Source organism: Phaenicophaeus curvirostris, chromosome 5 (assembly GCF_032191515.1).
Source record: "Phaenicophaeus curvirostris isolate KB17595 chromosome 5, BPBGC_Pcur_1.0, whole genome shotgun sequence".
Taxonomy (NCBI): Eukaryota; Metazoa; Chordata; class Aves; order Cuculiformes; family Cuculidae; genus Phaenicophaeus; species Phaenicophaeus curvirostris.
Window position 1 is genome coordinate 49527404 of NC_091396.1, and position 21271 is coordinate 49548674.

Sequence of the window (21271 nt, forward strand, 5' to 3'; positions counted from 1 at the left end):
GTTGTAGACAGTGATAAGGTCTCCCCTCAACCTCTAGGCTAAACAACCCCAGTTCCCTTCGCTGCTTCTCATAAGACTATTTTCCAGGCCCTTCACCTGTATTTTTTCGCACTTTCTCTAGACATGTTCCAGCATCTCAATGTCTTTCTTGCAGTGAGAGGCCCAGAACTGAACACAGTATTCAAGGTGCAGCCTCACCAATGCTGATTACACAGATGCAATCACTTCCCTGATCCTTCTGGCCACACTGTTTTTGAGACAGGCGAAGGTACCATTGGCCTTCTTGGCCAGCTGGGCACACTGCTGGCTCATGTTCAGTTCCTTGTCAACCAACACCCTGAGGTCGTTCTCTGCCAGACAGCTTTCCAGCCACTCTTCCCCAAGCCTGTAGTGCTGCTTGGGGCTGTTGTGTCCCAAGTGCAGGACTTGGCACTTCACCTTGTTGAACCTCATCTCATTGGCCTCAGCCTATCTATCCAGCCTGTCCAGATCCTTTTGCAAAGCCTCCCTACCCACAAGCAGATTGACATTTCCTCTCAGCTTAGTGTCATCTGCAAACTTACTAAGGGTACATTCAATCCTCTTATCCATGTTATTGATTAAGATACTGAACAGAACTGGGCCGAGCACTGAGCCCTGAGGGACACCCCTTGTGACCATCCCCCAGCAGGATTTAGCCCCATTTACCACAACTCTTTGAGCCCGGAAAGAGCCTCTCCTTGATGCGAGCCTCTCCAGCCTCTCTCCTGCCAGAACAGATTACATGTGACTTGCTTGAGATCACCTTAGATTTACCATGATCTCTTTGCTGAGACAGCAAAACCCTGCCTGTTTGACAGGCTCCTTTTTTCCAGTGTGATGGGGATATGGCTTCACATCAGCAACCTAAATCACTATCTCATTCAACACATTCCACTTCACAGTTAGGTTGATAGCCATTATGCTTAATCATTTACAACCCACACTAGAATCGATTATTAAACAGTGATAAAACTTTTTATGCCAGGCAGCTCTCTGCTCCCCCACCCCAGCTTTTCACCTCAAATTTTATGGCACAAAAAGTCTTGTCTTATTTAGTTATTTTTCTTTCATAAACTTTCTGTATTTTTTTCCCTAGCAATTCTGGTCAAGAGTGTGGTGTGGACCTGCAAAGATGGCAACTGTATTCTGGATACATTGCAGTTGCTGAGTAGGTGGCTCTGGACTCTGTATCACACATGCAGTGAGGTCAGCATGCACAAGATGCCCTCAGAAAGTGGTAGTTTCCCCGTGACTTTCAGACATCTGTTGTTTTTATTGGAGCTGCTAGTGCCGTTTCCACAGGAATGCCAGGTACCGAAAAACCTGGCCAGATTCACTATTTACCAGGCATACAAAACCACCAGGCCAAAATGCGGAAATAATCAAGATGCACAGTAGTGTAGTCTGAGATGTTAGATATGGGCTCAAGTCTAACTAGCACTTTGAAGGATTCAGTCGGTGCTAAGAGAAAATTGTGTGTTGTAGGACCAGATGTCTTCTCAGTATTATTTTCTTATTGCATCTGACAAAAACAATTTCTGTTTTAATCATCTTGTGTTTTCCTTATCCTAGCTTTGGTATCACATTGATGATGAAGTGTCTTTGATTTCCTGTCATCCTACCCTAACACCTTTCAGCTTTTAAAGTCATAGTACATGCACTATTTCCTTCTGAAGTTTAAAGAAGTCTAGAAACAGTTTATAAAACACCTCTATTAATCTATTTATAGAACACACACAAAATACACTTCACTTGCTTTTGATGAGTTATACATGTGATCCTTCAAGTTAATTCAGCTCATGGCCTCCTGTTATCTGCTGGGCATTGATGGTGTTTAAGTTAGGAAAGCTAAAGCCATGAAGGAGCATACAATCACTCTGCTACAAGTGCTGCTCTTCACAGGAAAAATACTTCCTTCTTTCTTTTTTTTTTGGTGTGCATCCAGTGCACTTGAAACAACTAGGTCATCTGCTGAATTTATTGATAGTTTGGCAAAAGCTTGTAATTTTATTACATTTACACAATCAAAATGATTCTCTGCTTAAGTTTAGTGAATCTTTGGCCTGCCAAATATGGTAAGAGTATTTATTCATTCATTTGTTCATTCTTCCATTCATATGTATGTATGTACTGTGGAAGGTCAGTCCAATGTGTTTACTATTCAAATAAATACTAAAAAGTAGGGAATGCTCATTTACTGAGGTAGATTGGTTATTTTTGTTGGATACTGAAACCAGGGAGTTTGCATCAGTTCAGATTTCTAATGTGAATGCTCTCATTTATGAATTTTTACTTTCTGTACACATAGTTCGATTCAAAGTCTATCAACAGGAAAAAGAAGACTTCTCTTAATTTCAAAAAAACTGTTTCAATGAGACCTCAAACGCAGCATTTTTAAAGATGATGTATGTTACCTTTCCAGAACTTTTTTTCAGAAATCAATATAAATATAATCTGGATTTTAAAAAGATTTTTATTGCACAAAGCATTCAGAAGTATTCACTTTTTTTCCAGCACATCATTCCTCAGAATAACCGACATTTTTTCATTCTGTTGCAACTCTGTGACCACTTTTTTATGAACAAAGCATGTAAAATATTAACATGTCAGAGGCAAGACCTGAATTAGCATGCACGAATTGCTACAAGAGGGTACAAATTTCAGCCAGGCTAAATTAACATTATGTAAAGCGGTGTAATATTTTACACTTTTAATTTTAAAAAGAATGCTTGGAATAAGAGTTACAGAGGAGAGTAAAAACTGGTCTAATCTCTCTCTCAGTATTGTTGATGTAAACATGTCCAGAAAAGAATGCTAAGGGCCATCTATGCTGACTGCCTAAGAGCACCACAGGGGTGAGGTGTTCTTCTTTCCTTTATTCCTGTGCAATTACCCTAAGGACACTCCTGTCACCTTCTTGTGCATTTGAGAGCCCTTGTTGTGCAACTGCATAGGCCAAATGTTTCCCACAGGATTAATGATGTCATTTTCCTTTTAGCCTTCTAGTTTGTATTGTCTATCATTTCTGTCATCTTGTACCAAACACATTTGGCATTTACATTTAGCCACTCCAATGTGACCTCAGAATCCTTATGTGCGCACTCCTTTCTGTCTAGCAGGGTCTCAATATTCCTGTTAAAAATCTCAGATTTTAAAATGGGAGCTTTCTCTCGTATATCTAGCCCAGTAGGTGTTTTTCAGTTTGTTTTGGTTTTTTTTTCTTCAGATAGTCTTAGCATTTCTTTTCAAAGAATGTAAAAATGAAATTGTTCATCTGAAATGCAAAGCTAACTGATGTGGGTAGAGAATTTTGAACCCTTTGGGTTCATATGATATTTCATCAATTCTGCTGATTTCATGTTGGTTTTGGCATTATTTATTTATATTAGAATAAAATTTCTACATGGAACAAAATAGCATGCAATCAATAGTTTATACAAATTCTTCCTTGCCCCTGGGCAATACTCTGTGGTAATTCATAATCTGCCCTTTCAGCTGTTGTAGGAGGGAGGTCCAAAGAGAAATGAGTTGCATGCTTACTGGTAGATAGGACACTATACTAGGAAGATATATTTGGGTACAGAGGATGCTACCAGCCTACAAGTTAACCTTGACCCTTTGTTTCAGTTCCTTACCTGTTAATTACAGCATATATTACCTATCACCTCTGGTAGCTACAGAAATCTCCATATAAAATGTATTATATTAGTAGTATGAGTATAAAAATAAAAAGTTTCCACTTCCTTGGCCAAAGACAATGCCAACATTTAAAACTGGTTAACTATATTCCTAAAAACATTAAGCCTCTTTCTTTCTGCTTAGTAAAATGGGAGAGGGAAACTCAAACAAGAAGGAGGGTCAGAAGAATGTGCTCTGCAGAACAAAAAAACCCTTATGCAGGTATTTGCAATAAAAGTTCTCCTATATTCTCCAAGTAAAACATCAAACTCCTCATAAATATCGCTGTAGCAGTGGCCAGGTCCATTTTTCCCTCTTCTGTCATTAAGCGCCGGTCTTCCACTTTCACTCTTAAAAATACTATTATAGGAAAGTGTAAAATCAGTTCTAATTTCAAGGTCTCTGATTCCAAGGCTGAAAAGGACTACCTGAATATTGCATGTTTCTGTTTAATCCAAAAGCAAAGCTTGCAAGTCCACCTGGGTTTTCTGTTTCTATTCTTTGGCTGAGATTTATGAAAGGATAAAACAAAAGAAAGAAAAATCAAGGACAAAATAATAAAACTGAAATAATCTTATTGTTAAATTTTCCTATATAATGTCATGACAGGGAATTAAATATGGTTGTATCACATAGCAGTCATGTTTCTTAAAAAAGTTATTGACATATCTTTCTGTGTGATCTATACTAAATTTAGACTAATGGATAAAATGTAACATCATTTGAGCTTCAATCTTTAATTTCAGTAGAGTCATGTTACAAATTATTATCATAAACCTACAAATGAAATTACAGCCTTCATACTAATCTATCAGTTTACACATGTGTGTATGTACATCTGCATATGTGTGTGTTAGTGTGAGTTTTAAGTGTGAATATAAGCATATACACACCTAAAAATTTAGTAATTGGCTGTCACTCCCAGCTGCTTAACACACAGCATTAAGAAAACATTCCTGCAGCTACATATAGGACATATGATTACAGTCAAGACATTTTAAATTCATAAAGAGAAATTCTAATTAAAACAGTGCTAAATGGCCTTTTTGGAATTCTTAAAGCTGAAAATAACCCACAAAATATGACAGTAGAGGGACAAAAAAAAAATTTAGGGAATTCACATTTACCTGCTTGAAGAATGTGACTGAGTCAGGTGGAAGAATTTTGCACTTTTTAGTAGAGAAATATATTCTTTATTAAAGAAAAGATTTTTTGTTTCAAAGGACTTTAACAAATAATTTATTAGAGATGAAATTCAGGGGAATTTTTTTCTGAGAGGCAAAATGTCAAAAAATCCTCCAATCTGAATAGTAAATGACAAATGCTATATAGGAGAACATGTCTAGGGTAGATCATCACGTTTCTAATTTGCTAGATTAGTCTTGCAGTCAAAAGTTGACCACACTGATCCAGTGGGGTCAAACAGTGTAAACTCCACCTTACAGAGCCCTGTCCTTGCCATGACATGAGTTTATCACCAACAGACAGTTAAATCCTTCATGTGGTAGCTGATATTCATAATTTTCTGTTACTGTAATGTTTGATTAAAGTAAGCACAACTTTGGAGCTTTTTTCAAGACACCCAGCATTTTCTTTATAACGTAGAAATTAAATAGAATATTAATCTTCACACTGAAAAAAAAATCAATGAAACTTATGTAATGACTCCACGATGCAGACATCTGAGACAGCACTAGACAGATATTTGACTGCGAGATCAGGCCTTGCAAAAAACAATAAAATTGTCTGGAACTAAATATGATAGTTTTAAAACAAAAATTAAGATTATTTTTAAAGTTTCATCATATTTTTCTGTTCATACCCATTGCTTGTTCTACATGGCAAGGATATCAGAGTTTGCAGCACTTTAAATATTTGCAGTACTTCACATGTGCAAGTACTGGGATTTTTTGGTAAAATGAAACTCATAGAAGGTATTGGGGTTTTAAAAAAAATTAAAACCCTGTTTGGTTACAATTATTTAGGTGTACCTATCACATTGGCAATAGTAAAAATAAAGCAGTCATATCCATAACACTTGCTGACAAAATTACCAAAGTTTAATTCTGCATGACTTTTCTCTTTCATATTTTAAAAATCATTGATTGTCATTCATTGATTCTTATTTTGGTGGCCACCAGTCCTGAGATTAAGAAAGGAGTTCCCAGACAAAATCTGCTCCTGTAGGCAACAGAGATTTTGAATTTAAAACTTGGCTCCAGCCTGATCAGAAGCCACAAGCCACATTGCATCTAAGGATCAATCCAGGCCTTAAGAGTAAAAGGTCTAATTTCAGTGGCTTTAGAAAGAGACGTTCTTTAAAGATTAAGCAGCAGATTGATGATTACTGGTTATCTTAATGTAGCTGAAATTTTTTGATTAATTACTCTCTCACCTTTCTTTTGAAAAAGAGCACTCACAAACACCCCCATTTATTAATTTGACAGTTAACCTCTTTTATTGTAAATATAATAGCAAACTGGATTCTAAAATTTTCTCTGAATTGGGCAAAGTGCCTAATTTGTGTATGTAAATTCACAATGGGATTTGGGCACCAAAGGAATATTTGACAACCAGCTCCAAAAAATAATCACCATTATCATCAAGATACCAATACTTTTGTTAGTTAAATTCATACTCTGCCTGAGCACGTGGTTCTTTCTAAAACATAAAACTTCTGTAGCGATCAAGGTGCAAATGAGAAAAAACTTCCTGCTCATGTGTGATTTCACATTAAAACTCTCTCTGGTCATCTTTTTCTGCCACTCAATTGTTCAATCAAGAAACAATAAGCAAGAAGAGATGTTGTAAATTAAACAAAAGGCAAATGTTTGCACCTGCTGAAATGCTGTTTTTCTGGATGGAAAATTGCTGATTCTTTGTCCATTAAATTGTCTTATAAAATAAACGCACAACCACACATATTCATACCATAACAACAACATTTGTGTCTCTAATTTATTTGCTAAAGGGATTTTTGGTAAATACTGTCAAATGAATCCAGACTGTTGTTTACATCTCTGAAGAGTAGTAAACAGGAGACAATTAACTGCTAATTATTTCCACCTGGTGAACTCTATTTTGAGAAGTTTTGATTAATTAACAGTGGGGATCTATCATCATCAGTTGCTGGTGAGAAGGGAAAAAATAACAATTTGCATCAAATTAACATTAATCTGAAGTGAGGTCTTTGTCCATTTTCTGGGTCATTGCCACTAAACTCATTATAGAAATAATTGGAAAATGCAGCCACTGTTAATCAATATAACAATATGATTTCCTTTATAAAGCTGATGGCAATTACGAGGAAGTCTGAAAGGAAATTTTAAAGAAGTAGAGAAGTATTTTCTTTAACCATTAACATGGCCTTAGTTTCAGACAGTCACAGAGCACAGAAAAATAGCTTTTCTTTGCTTTCAATGAAAAAAACCTTTCAAGGTTTTCATCTGAGAGAAAAATTTGGAAATACTGGGAATATGGTTTACTGCTGCTAATTTTCTCTTAAGTTGCTGCCTACTCATTTCACTGAAAAAAAAAAATCTGTAGAAGGATTTTAGACTGTGGTATTTCTCTGGTCTTAAGGTGTCTCTCAGTTTCCCCAGACAGATGTCTGAAAGATTATCAGTTGTGCCAGGTTTTTATTTGGCGCTGTGCAATAATCCAAGGTAGTTAGCCCTCAGTAACACATATTAACCACCTTATATTTTCCTCACATATCATCTTGCACTTTTTCTTGAGAACGTGAAGAGATGCTTGTTGGCCATATCTGTGCAATATTGGTTCAGGATCCTCAAGAATATTTTTACAACTTGTTTGTTGTATTTAAACTGCTGAGGAGTCAGTTGGTTTGGACAAAAGGATAATGGACAGAAATGTTGACACGAAGCTGAGTGGTGCAGTTGCCACATTGGAAGGACGGGATGTCATCCAGAGGGACCTGGACAGGCTGGAGAAGTGGGTCTGTGAGAACCTCATGAGGTTCAACAAGGCCAGGTGCAAGGTCCTACACCTGGGTCAGGGCAATGCCCATTTTCAGTACACGATGGGGGATGACACAATTGAGAGCAGCCCTGCAGAAAAGGTCTTGGGGGTGCTGGTCAATGAGAAGCTCGACATAAGCTGGCAATGTGCGCTTGCAGCCCAGAAGGCCAACCGAATCCTGGGCTGCATCAAAAGAAGTGTGGCCAGCAGGTCGAGGAAGGTGATTTTGACCCTCTATTCCTCTCTTGTGTGACCTCATCTGGAGTACTGTGTCCAGTTCTGGAATCCTCAACATAAGAAGGGTATGGAACTATTGGAACGGGTCCAGAGGAGGCTACAAAGATGATCAGGGAGTTGGAGTACCTCCCATATGAGGACAGGCTGAGATAGTTGGGCTTGTTCAGCTTGGAGAAGAGAAGGCTCTAACCAGGATTCCATTCTTTTTGCTTTTGATGCTGAAAGACAAGTGTGATCATCATTTGAAAACCTCATATTAGAACTTTTTGCTTATTTAAAAAGGGTCAAAATAATTTTCCGCCTCTACTGCTAAGAATGATTGTTGTTAAGTGAATAGATTTGTTTTGGAGAAGAAAAAGAGATATGGAATGAGAAATTTGAATCCACTTTTTATGCCACTTCTCTTACTTTAAAAAAAGTAATTTTCTCTTTCCACCCATAATTTTCTAATATTCTTCACAAGCTTCCTAGCTAACAAAGCAAATACTGCTGGTTAGGTAAGTTATTTTTTTACAATGAGAGCAGTTTATGTACTGACAGGATAAGCAGCAAACAGTGTGCTATAGATTTAATTCCCATCCAGAACTTATACTTATTTTCGGACAGCAAATCATCTCTGTTACCCTAGAAGATCTCTGACTCATTCTCAGTTACTGAACTAATGGATAAATTTCAAGTTTTAGACAAACAGATACAATAAATATATTTCACCATTCATAACAATGCCTCAAATAGCATTGTTGTTATTCTTTTCTTTATTAAGTAAAATGCAAATCTTAGTTCCTGATAGCATTCAGATCAATAAGATACTTGTAAAATTTAAAATTTACTTATTTGATGTCTGGATTACACAAGCTCACCTGTGCATAAATGTTTCCATTTACTGTAATTCTCAGTTTCATAATACATGTGCCTGATCATTTTCTTGCTCTCAGTGATCTTGAAATGCAACAATACAAATGTGACTGTTCAGCAAGTTTAGTTGTATTAATAATCAGCAGGGTTTGGTACTAGGGAAACTGTTAGATGTGGACATGGCCTATGGTGCAAAGTAAACACATATATTGTACAGATGCTTGATTATTGGTATATATCATAAGTCATAAAAAAAATAAAAAAAAGAGACATTTATCTTTGTTATGACTCAACATTTTAAAAGCAAAGCAAACTGTCTGGCCTGAATCTGAGCAAGCTGTATTCCAACTGCCTGAGTCTAAATCAAACATTTTCAGTAACATTTTTGGAAGTCTGACAAGATGCAAAGATGATTACATTGCAGAAATTGTCAAACATTATTGACTGTGGCCAGGTAATAGTTGGGACAAACACCTTATATCAGAATCTTTACATTGCCTTTATATTGCCTGATATGCTGATGTTTCGATTAGTTACTAAAATATTTTGGAAATTTCAGCCTAGTCACAAAGACAATTTTCTCAACTATCTTGCTTACCACATGTTACAAAATACCCTAGACTATATTTTCTATCTGTATTTTCTTATTTTAAAAAGAAATGTCCAAGTTTACTTGATGTACTTTTTCTTATTAAAATGATCATTTACATGTTAAAAGTATTCAGCAAAACATAAAATACTATATCACCTCTAAATTTAGAATAGTGTGGATTAAGGAGTAGATCAGATTTTTGAGGGATTTATGGCACCTTAAAGACATTTAAGTCAAACAAATATAACGATCTAAGGGTTGTGTTTGAGAAAAAAGAAATTTTTCCCCTTAGCTTTCAGAATCAAGATCAGAAATGACTGATCAAGTCCTTGATTCAATTCTGTTACAAAGCACAGGAACTTTTGGTCTAAATGCTGATGGACAATCCCACTTTATTGCAACAAATCTTTAGCCTCGATCCTAATCACATCGCTCCAAAAAAGTGCTGGCAGAGAAGGAAGAAACTATGCCTAGGGAGAGTATCACCACAACAGATACACAACATAGTTAACATAGAAGAGCTGAAATAGGATTTGGCAGCTGGTTTTAGTGAGTTGGTAAATATATGCTCTATGTCAAGATTAAGTTCTTGTCACCCATTGATACAGGGAAAAAAACTGTAGAGAGAAAGAGATATCAGGTCTAAGTCATGTTACATGACTGAGATCTGAAGAACTAGGTAGAGAAATTTGACTGCACTTTCTGTAACCACAATCAAGATTAATGACCCATTTTGAGCAAAAGACAGAGAAGAAGCATCACAAAGAAAGATTAAACTGAAGAAAAAGCATGTCAAAATTTTTGACTGACCTTGTGTCGTTCTTTCACTGATACCACACACACACGCAAACACACACTTGTTATTCTCTTCAACTTAGTTATTCAAGGAAGAAGGGTTCAGGGGTGGATTCTCACTTTCACTTAAACCCTTTTACATAACCTCAGAAAAGCAAAGCATCAAAGGGATCTGTCTTTTCCTCTTGCCTGAGACAGGAGATTTCCTGGTGTAATAAGACAAAATTCACACTGTGCAGCTACCGAAGAAGAAGGGATTAGATCAGCCACATGTTGAGTGGAACATAGCAGCTATTTACCAAAACACAGCAACTCTACACAACATGCTAGGAAAGGAAATTAAGAAAGCTGTCTCTATATGAAACAGCAGGGGGAATTTAGGGAAGCAGAATGTAATTAACCTAATTGTTATCTGTCAGAGTACAGGATTTTTCCAGAGCCTTACTGTTCAGGATGACTTTATCATTAAACAAATGAACCACTGTCAGAGACATTCACTTTTAGCAAAGCAGCAGCTTTGATTTTTTTCATTATATCTACACTAAACTCAAAAAATGAGTTCATGCAGTGATCATTCAGTCCTCTGTACTGTTTGTTCTTGGCAAACAAACAATGAAATCCAGTTGGTGTAACAGGACATCTTGAACAAACAGTCTATAATTGTAAGTATTTCTGCTAGTGACATAAATGAGAGAAACCCTATTTTCAGTCTTCAGTGAAACTGAAATGTTGATATTGCTGCTGGAAAGTAGAGACACTCTACAGAAAACAAAAGAAGCCAGCAAAACACCAGCTATACATTTTTCAAAGGTTTACATGGCAACATTTCTACAAGTTGAATTATTTTTAATATGAATAATTATTGGACTGGAAAGAACACTGTACTCACTAGCTACATAACCTTTTGGATGTATGGCAATTCCTCTTCACCTCACTCCTCTTCAGTAGGAAAAGAAAAGGTTAGTAATATTTTAATACACTTGTTGCTAGATAGACAAACCAAGATGGATGATGGAGTTAGTGTTAGCTTTTCAGCAGCAGAGCTGAAAATGCTGAACCTGGCTTCAAACTATTCCTTCACTAGTTCCCGTGATGTGTAGTACTGAATCATGCAGTTTGGACAAAACACAAGCCAGCTATTTTGAGTTAATTTCAGTCCTGATTTCTCCAACCATACCTGAAGCTCATAGATTTATCTACAAAACCTTCCAGGTCCATTTTCTAAGGCTCAGATAGTGCAATATTGTTCTGTTTAACACATTGTCAGTTCAATTCTTTGCCCTCAGGCTAACAATTTATAGTTTCTTAAGTCATACTGTGTTTTCTGCTTACTGGTATAGCCACCTTACTTAAAAACACAGACCTTACTTACTCCAGTTCTATTGTTCTTTTTTTCTTGATAGATCTCTGGTCTGGTTATCATCGGAGGCTACAATATCTTAGTGGGGAAGGAAAAGAAGTCCACTATTATTGTATACACAGGTTCCCATTAGAGAGTTGTTTGTGTTCTGAAACTTTGTTATCCGGTAAAGTAGGATCTCTAAGACATACAATAGAATTCTTCATGTCACACGGTCAACAAGAATGGGTAGGAAATCTGTGGTAAATTCTTGTTTTACAAAGGGTTTGGAACTGGAATGTGTTTGCCAAAAATTTTGCAGTGGTAGGATCATCAGATTTTCAAAAAGTTCACCTAAACACATCATAATACATACAGTGCAGATGTTTACAACTTCTATATTTTTTAAAAAGTAAGTTGATTCCTCCCAAGAATATAGACTACTAAATGAGATTGGAGAAGAGAAGCAAGAACTACTGCACTCTAGAAGGCAACATAGACACAAAGGCCTCCTACTCATCCTGTGGGAAGGCATTTTTAGAGAGTTCATTACTGTATGCAAAACTTCCCACAAAAGGAAAAGGAAAGGAAATCTGAGAAAGAGCATTTCCATCCAGCAGTTGATTCATAGTCCCACCCATAGACATTTCTGCAGGAATTAGCCACTTGGAACTGACATGTAGAAACGTATAAAAATGTACTTGGTAAACCTTGGGGCTGAGAACAAACTTGAGACTATAGCTCATGTTCTGTGAAGAATCCTACTGATTCACAACACTAGCTTCGACTCCTTAATACACTCCTTATCTTATTTAGAGGGAAAATCTGGAGATGACTACGTCCTGTGGATAAGCAAGGAGCATCCAGTAGTCTACATGGCCATAGAAAGTAATAATTCAATTCCATACTGCCCGGAAATTTCTTCTCTTAACTTGAGATATAATTGGCAGGAAATGTAATTAAAATTACTAGAATTTGTCTGAATACATTTGAGGTGGGAACCTTATCCCTCTCTACTTCAATTTCTCATATGTAAGAAAGAAATAATAAAAGGACAACTCTTCTGAGTTGTGTAATGATAAATATTGCAATGTTTAAAATATTGACTTATCGGTTCTGGAAAGTGGATGAAGATGAAGCTAGAAAATGTCACTGAAAAGGAATAATTTCATTCCCAAAATAACCAGTGCAACTGTTTTCTAATTCCATAGTTGCAGAACACATCTGCATTTTTATTTAAAATTCTGCTTTTCCTTTTCTCATCTGAACATAATCAGAGATATTCAACAATAAATTCTGAAACAACTGAAAGGTCTTTAATATCTAATTTGCTTACATTAGAGACAATCAGCCTTTTAAAAAATCCTTTTAAATTTTCATCTTCAAATCAGCTTGTTTCTTATCCCAAATCTACTTTCCATAACGTCACTAAAGATTTTTTATTCTAACTTTTTTTGTGGAAAGTGTTCAGTAAATCCTTCCAGGTATTTCTTGCTCTCTTTATGTCTGAGAAGCAAAATTATATGTCATCAGACTGATATTTTTTTCTTGATTCAAGTTTCTCAACAACAGGTTCAGGTGACCCTAGAGCTTCCTTTTCTTTTCTTCTTCCTTTTTTTTTTTTTTACAAGCGTTTGAATAATCTCCTTATAAAAAGCAGAGTGAGAATCTTCAGAAACACCTGTTTTCTCTCTCAAGCTTTGATTGTTGTTTATTCCATTCTATTTCTGTCCCAATAAGCTTAACTAGGTTAATTTGTTCACAACTGATCTCCCAACTAAGATCAATTCAAGGTCAAATCTATGGAAGCTTAACAATGCTGAAAATGGACTGTCTGGTCTGCAACTACTAACACATTCTATATGAGTAAACCAGAACAACAATGAAAATAGACAGTTCTATATATCATTTAATGATTTTTCAAACATATTTCTCCTATATGACCTAAATTCCCCAGTTTCTTGAAAAATGTCTATCAAAATAGCAATGTTTGTAATGGCAATTGTTTACTTTCAGAAATCATTTCCAAGTATTGCTGAAAGTGTTTTGTAAATAGAGGACTCTAAAATGAAACTTTCAAGTCATCTGTAAAACAAAAGGGGTATTTTTATCTTCTTACATTACCCACTGTAAAGGTTTATGATATCCCTTCTTAATGGGCAGATAGTCACTAATATCATTTGGAAATGTGATGGGGGAGTGAACGCTTCTGAATGTATTTTATGAATATACAGAAGGAATATGACTATAAGTATATGCATGCCATCAAGCCAATTAGTAGTTTTGTTTATCAAACCAAAATAACGTAGAATCATAGAATCTTAGAATGTCTCATTGGAAGGGACCTCCAGGATCACCTGATCCAATCTTTTTAGATGATATATAGTTTAAATGAGATGGTCCACAACCCTATTAAGCTGAGCCTTAAAAATGTCTAGTATAGGGGAATCCACCACTTCTCAGGGGAGGTTATTCCAATGTTTACCTGTTCTCAGGGTGAAAAATTTTCTTCTAGAGTCCAGCTGGAATCTCCCCAGGAGCAACCTGTACCCATTACCCTTTGTCTTTTCCATGTAACGCTTTGTAAAAAGGGAGTCTCCATCGTCTTGGTAGACACTCTTTATATACTGGTACATGGTAATAAGGTCTCCCCTAAACCTTCTCCACTCAAGACTGAACAAACCCAGTTCTCTCAGCCTTACTTCATATAATGGGTTTCCTAGTCCTCTGATCATCTTAGTGGCCCTTTTCTGCACCCTCTCCAGTCTGTCCACATTTGTTTTGTATAGCAGGGACCAAAATTGAACACAGTACTCTAAGTGAAGCCTGACAAATGCTGAGCAGAGTGTGATAATGCTTTCTTTATCTCTGCTGGCCATGCCCTTTTTGATACACCCCAGCATCCTGTTGGCCTTTGCTGCTGCAGCACACTGTTCACTCATTTGGAGCCTGGCGTCCACCAAGACCCCGTGGTCCTTCTCCACAGAACTACTCTCCAGCCAAGTGGAATCGAGTCTCAGATGCATACCAGGATTATGTATTCCCAAGTGCAAGACCCTACATTTATCTCCACTGAACATCATAAGGTTCCTGCTAGCCCACTCCTCCAACGTATCCAAGTCTTCCTGGAGGTTAGCTCTTCCCTTTGGAGTGCCAGCCTCCCCACTCAGCTTGGTGTCATCTGCAAATTTCATCAGACTGCTCTTGATCTCAAAATCCAAGTCACTTATGAAGATATTAAATAATGTCAGGCACAATATCAATCCCTGGGGAACTCCACTTGTGACTGGTGTCCAGTTTGAGAAGGAGCTATTTACTGTCACCCTCTGGGTATGGCTTGTCAGCCAGTTTCTCATTTACCGCACAGACCACTTGTCAGTTTCTCTAGAAGGAGGCTATGAGGAACTGTGTCAAAAGCCTTGGAGAAGTCCAGGTAGACAATGTCCACTACTCACCCAGCATCAATTGATTGGATTACTTTGTTGTAGAAGGTGATCAGGTTTGTTAAGCATGATCTGCCCCTAGTGACTCCATGTAGGTTTTTTTCCCAAGCACGTGCTTCATTTGATTTATGGCAGTTGCTAGGAATATCACTTCATAACTTACCCAAGGACTGAAGTGAGGCTGATGAGTCTGTGATTAGTCAGGTCTCCCTTGGAGCCTTTCTTGTGGGTGGGGGTGACACTAGCCTTCTTCCAGTCTTCAGGGATGTACCTGGATCTCCACTACTTCTCAAAGATTGTAGAGAGTTGTCTCTCAACCACATCAGCTAGCTCTCTCAACACCCTCAAGTGTGGAATCTGGGGCAATAGATTTATAAAGGGTAAACTCTTGTAATAGTTCACACAGCAACTTTTCATTCACTGATGGTAGGTCTGTGTCTTCATCAACCTTGATGTTTGTTCCCACGTCCTGGGGCCCACTAGCACTGGTAAAGACAGAGGTGAAGAAGGTATTGAAGACCTCTGCCTTTTCAGCACTGTTGGTGACTAGTTCACATCTCATGTTTAACAGTGAGCTAATGTTCTCCTTCTGTTTCTGCTTGTTATTAACATAACTGAAGAACCCATTCATGAAGTTTTTGATATCTCTGTCTAATTGCAGTTTTCACAGAGCTTTTGCTTTCCTGACTGCATCTCTGCATGCCCTGCTAATGACCTTGGAACTTTCAAGAGGAAAAGATCCACTTTTCCATCTCTGGTATATTTCCCTTTTGGTTCAAGGTTGGGGGGGGAGCTCACTCCACCTACTTCCCTTGCCTTTAAGAGGGATAAAATGTTTCTGTGTATCTAGGAGATGTTTTTGTAAAACTCCCAGCAGTCATTAGCTCTTTGTCCTCCACAGGATCCCTTCAAGCTGAGCCTCGAATGAGTTGAAGTTTGCTCTTCTAAAATCTAGAATCTTGGTCTTGCAACTGCCCTTTGGTGTGCTCAGCAGTATTTAAAACTCCATGATAATGTGATCACTGCAGCCAAGGCTATCACTAAGAGAGATATTACAAAGCAGATTTTCTTGTTTTGTGAATAGCAATTCAAGCATTGCCCCACACCTGATTGGCAACATTTGTATGTGGAGGGAGTCCTCTACACATTTCAGGAACTTAATGGGTGTGAATTTCTATGTTGTTCTTCCAGCAAATGTCTGAGTAGTTAAAATCACCCGTAAGAACTGGGTTTTGACGACCTGAAGCTTGCTTAAGTGACTCAAATATTGCTTTGTTGGCCTTGTCATTTTGATTTGGGGATCGGTACAGATGCATACTGTAAGGTCTCTCTTGGAGATGACCCGTCTGATTTTGACCCAAAAGCGTTAGACAAAGTCCCACAATTACCATAGCTGACTTCCATACATTCAAGGTTCTCTTTAATATAGAGTGCGACTCCTCCACTTCTTATTCCTCGCCTGTTTTTGCGATGACCTATAGCCAACCATCATGATCATCCAGTCATGTGAGTTGTCCCACTGTGTTTCTGTTATTCCTATGATATCATAACTTTCTGATTGGGTACAGAGCTCCAATTTGTTTCCCAGCATGCCTGCATTAGTATACATACACTTCAGGCAGTTGATCTTTTGATTCTCATTTAGGGAGACAAGGAAGGTGCATTCTACACTGCTGTGGTTGACATTTTTTTCTCCAGCAGGTTGTTGTGGTGATGGTAACATGGGCATTGCCATACTGGGACCCTCCCCCCATGTCCTTCAGTTTAAAACCTACCTTACCAAATTGTCAGCCTACTGCTTTTGAGCCTACAGGCTACCTGGTGCAAAGGTTAGCTGCCCCATTCTTCAGACTGGGTGGAGGTTAACAGGTTGTAAACTTACCAAAAGCAGGGAAACAGCATGCTAAAGATTGTTCCATTAGCAATAATTTTGCCCTTTATGAGTTTCTTTCCCCCTTATGAAGTCTTCAGTTACACAATTGCCTTGTCCATTATATCCACTATAATACCCTCATCAATAAATTTGAAGCTTGGATCATTCATCTCGAGTGCACAAAAGTTCCCCAGATTTCTAGTACTTCTTTTACAGAATTAATTATTAAAGTTTGCTGTAAACTGTTATAAACTTTTTGTAGTAGTCACTACTTCTTGCATCAGAACCAGCTGCTGGTCATAATGTGTGGAAACAGTGGATTTTATATGCATTCATATCACAGGTCAGGTTACCAATTCCATTAACTTTCAGAGCTGCTTTTTTAGAAGCAGTGCAGTTAACAGAAGGCTACTTGTGCCCATCATGTCAGACATTTGGGTTCTAATCATAGATTATATGGGGTTTTTTTGCTAAGGTATAAATCACTGATACAGAAAAATGTCACAAAAGTCTCCCTATTAATATTAATACAGCATTGAATACATGGTCTTCCTATTTCCTGCATTTTCACTAGTTGAAAAATTAGCTAGGAAACCATTCGGTAACAGTTTCTAAACATGAAGTTACCTTGTCTGTGTCTCTTCTAGAATCTCAGTTACATGCCTTACAGAAGTGAGTTCCCAAAAGCATGCTCATTTTTTATTGAGCAAGGGGTAATTTTAGCAGTGTTACTGTCTAATCACACTGGAAAATGACTTTAAATGACAGTTCTGATGGTTGTAAAAACCTGGGTGGATTTTAATAAGATAAAGGATACACTGTTTGTTCCCTGACCTCCTTGTCAAAATCAGAAGATACTTTGAAAATTATCAAAATATGAGGAAGTTTCAAAAGTGATTAGGCAGAAGAAGCAACCACAAAATAGACACTGAAAAGTAGAGAGAAGGATTAGTTTCAAGGCTGCTACTGTGATCCCTCTCTAGTGCTGCAAAGTTAGAAGAAAACTATATGTACAGCAGAGATCTGCTATGGTTTTGGAAACTACACTGTTTGGGTATTTTTAAAACAAATTTTAAAAAATAGGTTTTAATAACACTGCAGTGATGCTAGTGGTGAATATTAGCGATGAACTAATCTGTGGAAATACAACATCTGCCAGAGCTGTAGAATTAAAATTAATAAGGTACTTGAAAGTTTCCTTCTGAAACAATATGGTTTGGTTGTTAAAATCCTCTTATCATTTAAACTGTCTATAGTGTATTCAGTCTGTGAAAAATTTGTTGCTGCAACTTTGTCAGTCATTGTGTTCTCGGAACAGCTCTTAGTTGAGTTGGGAGATTTGAAAGCTCTAGTATTAACTACTATTCTGTTTTACACACATCATCCCTGAATAGGCACTTGGGGTCATTTCCATGTTGTGTAACAGGGCTTTCATATTCTCCCTTTTGATTCAGTGTATTATTACACTATATTGGATGCTTTTCTGCTTTATTTTCACTCATTTTATACACAGAGGAGAACTTGCGATGCAGATTGCTTAACATGATACAGGAAGACAATAGTTCAATGCCAGACGAGACAAACAAAGTATATTCAAGTAAAAGGGTAATGTGGTTATGTGACTGCATGATTAACAGAGTTATATTGTTCTAATTGCAAGTACTTTTCAGGTCTTAAAAGACATCTGTACTTAGCTGAGTTTAGAGACAGAAAAATCCTGGTCAACTGAAAATCTTTTAAAAACATCAGGTATACCTGTGTTCTTCATGCTATTCCTTACTCCAGCCCTTACCTCCTCCTCTTAGAAACTATACCTTGTCTCAGGCTGCAGGGAAGGAATCCTCCTAGTAGCAAAAAGCACATGGGAACACCGAATCCCTCATTAAAGGGGAAATTTCACTACATTTTACAGCCTTTCCCTGGAAGTTGGAAAGAACTTCCTCTCTACAGGCACACAAGACATTGTGCTACTTGCAGGCATTCTTGTGATTAGCTTGTACTATGACCATTGCTCTCACAGGACTTCTCCATTAGCTAAAGAAAAGAAAAGAAATATTGCAGTTTCATTGAACAAAAATGTCCTTTTGGAAGAATAAGCACTAACAGAGGATGACTGGACAGGTAATTTTCCTTTCCTGTTTTAAAGGACTAAGGAAAAGTAGATAGTGTTTCATATTTTTTCAAATGTCCCAATGTTTATGTAAGGCACTTGGACTCTCTTGGTTTGGGAGGCAGTCTGCTAACCTTTTAATTTATTTTTTGATTGATAGCTGATATTGAAATAGTTTCTAACCTGAAAACATCCCGCTTTATCAAGCTACTTGCTTGATGTCTAGCATTCTTGACGAACAGAACTGAACTGGATGGAGATACATTGCTAGGGAGCGGAAGTACTAATTTGTAAATGCAATGCTATATCAGTAATGCTAAGGAAAGCTATCTATTCTTGCAGCTTTGCAGATTATGAGATGTCGTCTCCTCTGTTGTTTCTGACTGAGCCTCATAAAGGCTCAGAAAGAAACTGGGAAACAGAGAACTAAGCTTGATTTCAAATGCTTGCCCTACAGTGGGGCACAACTAATTTGGCTTATGGAAGTGGAAGAAATTATCAGAAGCTTGATCCATACAGATTTTAGTTAAACCTATTACAGTGTAAAATCCTGAATGATTATTTTTAAAGCTAACATTTCCATTGTAGCTGTAACTTATTTTTATTTCAAAATAGAAGTAAATAATTTTGGGAGAGGTCATTTAAATTCTATTTCTGCTTCTCAGAGTGTCTTAAATTTCTACATTTTCACCCTATTCCAGCCTTTGAATAAAATTAGAAAATCTTCTGGGAGAGAAGAAAAGGGGGCAAAGCTGATGCATTCTGTATGCATTTACAATACTGATAATCAAACCAGAAAAGCAGACTCCTTGCTAAAGTACAGTTTTTATAATTTAAGTTCCATTTAGACTTCCAATCCCCTGGAATTTTTCAAAATATACTTTTGGTCATAGATGAGTAACACTTGAGCTAAGCGGGATTTGTTTTTTGCTTAGTCTGAAGTTTTCTATAATTTCATCCTTGCTTAAATTTCAAGCCAGAACAGACTCTTCAGGTATGATTTATTTTTTAATTTCTAATTATATTTTAAGTAATTCTTGCATTTAGCCAAGTAGTTTGTATTTGCAAGAAAAAACATTCCCTTCCTCAGAGGTTATTTTTGATCTATCTGGAGTCCAAGGTCCATTTGATGATACAAAGTGACTGATAAACCCATTGACTGTGTGGGGAACATGTTTCAGAGGAGGTCAGAAATATTTTGTCTGTGTGATGGCTTTTTCACTTATTTCTGTAGTCATTACCAAGGCTCATTGGAGCTAATGAGGCATTAATTATCTGTTCAGAAAAGAAAAAAAAAAGAGTAAAATGTGTACCTGTTATTTAAAAATATATGCTCTGATGTTTGCTCTTATGGACGTATTATAGGTTACCGAAATATGAGCACTCATAGTTTTTTGAAAACTGGACAAAAGCACAACACCGTAAATAAATACATGGAAGATATGAGTTGGATTTATCCGGGATTGTGATGTGGGGTGGCTCTTCCCCTTTTCCTGAGTACACTGTTTATCACCCAATAGGCATACAGCTGCCCGCTGCCTGAGCAGCTGCATCCAGCCTTGGGAGAATTTAGCTCAGACAAAACTACGCTCATTGGGAAATGAATAGAAACTGCTTTACACTGTCTTATGTGTCTGTACATTTTTATTTTTCTTCCCTGGGAATTTAACACTGAGGTGCCATATTGAGAAAGGACAACTCCTTTATACATCCACCATTGTGACTAAAGCTGGGACAAAAATCGCCTGTAAGGCTGCTGATAAAATATTCGTTCCCTCATTCTTTTGGGGCTAGATTTTCAACTTTAAAAGACATTACTTCATTTATCTGAGGGTTATATAGCCTAAGGGAAACACCCAAAAGGAGAATTGACTCATATTAAACTAATAAAGCAGGCAAAGTAATCAAATCAATTTAAAGATCACAGTTGCTTTGAAAACAATTAGCATTAACACAGATCCCATTAAATATTATATATTACTCACCTAGAGGATCTAAACAGGGAAAGAAAAGAAGAGAAACAAAGGAAACTTCAATGAAAATTAGCTAATTGATTAGTTTCATATACTGGCATATATTTTTCATCACTAATATTTTAACATTCACTTTTTCAGTTCATATAAACACTGCTATCATGTTCGTATATCACGGGCTGATTCCCTTTGTCTTGCGGCATTGTGACTTTTACTTCAGGCTGATATTCCCTAACCGCGATGACAATCCATTTCTGCGATTTATTCTCTGAGCTCTCCCCTACATGTTATCAAAGAATTCTAACATACTTTTGCATTACTTCTCACATTAAAAAAGAGTTCTGAAGAGCCTGTCTATTTCAGTTTTAAGCCAG